This window comes from Euprymna scolopes, chromosome 29, assembly GCF_053919585.1.
Source record: "Euprymna scolopes isolate OS-2025 chromosome 29, ASM5391958v1, whole genome shotgun sequence".
NCBI lineage: Eukaryota > Metazoa > Mollusca > Cephalopoda > Sepiida > Sepiolidae > Euprymna > Euprymna scolopes.
In genome coordinates this window covers 114,279,824-114,280,781 of record NC_136510.1, presented here as the reverse complement: position 1 = coordinate 114,280,781, position 958 = coordinate 114,279,824, and positions in this window count along the sequence as shown.

Here is a 958-nt window from a genome sequence, read left to right as displayed (position 1 = left end):
CGAAGCAAAGCCTCGCCTTCAGTATGTCTTTCTTTCTTTTTCTTTTTTAGAGAATCAGCGTTGTTTTGGCTTCAAAAATATATAATACGTATTTCATTTTATTCAAACTCAACCAGCGCTTTTAAGGAACAAAAATCTTAACGAGTATCTCCATTTGCCTTCCCACGAGGGTAGAGTTAAACATAAATTTGGTGTTTCATGTGGGAAAAATCCAGCTCTGTAAAAAATGGGTCACTCTGGATCGTGATAACTAGAAAGATTTTGGCACTTGTACGTAATCTAAGAACGTAATTAAGAATTTTTTTGTTAAAACTACATCCAACCAGCGCATCTTCTACTGGATCATTTTCCGTAATTTTTAAAAACATTAAAAAATGAAAATACCGAAAAAAAGTTTAAATTGTATGTATCCGTTATAGAACGAAGTTCTTCGAAAAAAAAAATTACTTAATTTCATCAAGTAGTTTTTTTTTTTACAGCGAAAAAACACTTTTTATGATAGCGCGTTGAAGGCGGCCATCTTGGATTTTTTAAAAAATTGTTTGAATTTTAGAAATGCCAAAGAGAGATAACTCCAGTTAAAGCGCTGACACCCCTCCCCATCTTTAATACTAGCTTTTCTTCCTAAAAATCGAACATTTTGCTCGGTATCATAACAAATTGTTTTTTCGCTGTAAAAAAAAAAAAAAAAATTACTTGATGAAATTAAGTGAAATTTTTTTTCGGAGAACTTCGTTCTACATACAATTTAAACTTTTTTCGATATTTTTATTTTTTAATGTCTTGACTAAACTGTACAAGTACCAAGATTTCTCATTCACCTCTCACGATCGATTACTGTAAAATGTATAGTGTTCAAACCCGTCAAAACCGTTCAGGTGATCGGCGATACAAATCCTCCTCACAAAAGAGATATGGTTGGCGAAGATAACTTTATGCGAAATAAGGGGGCTTGTCT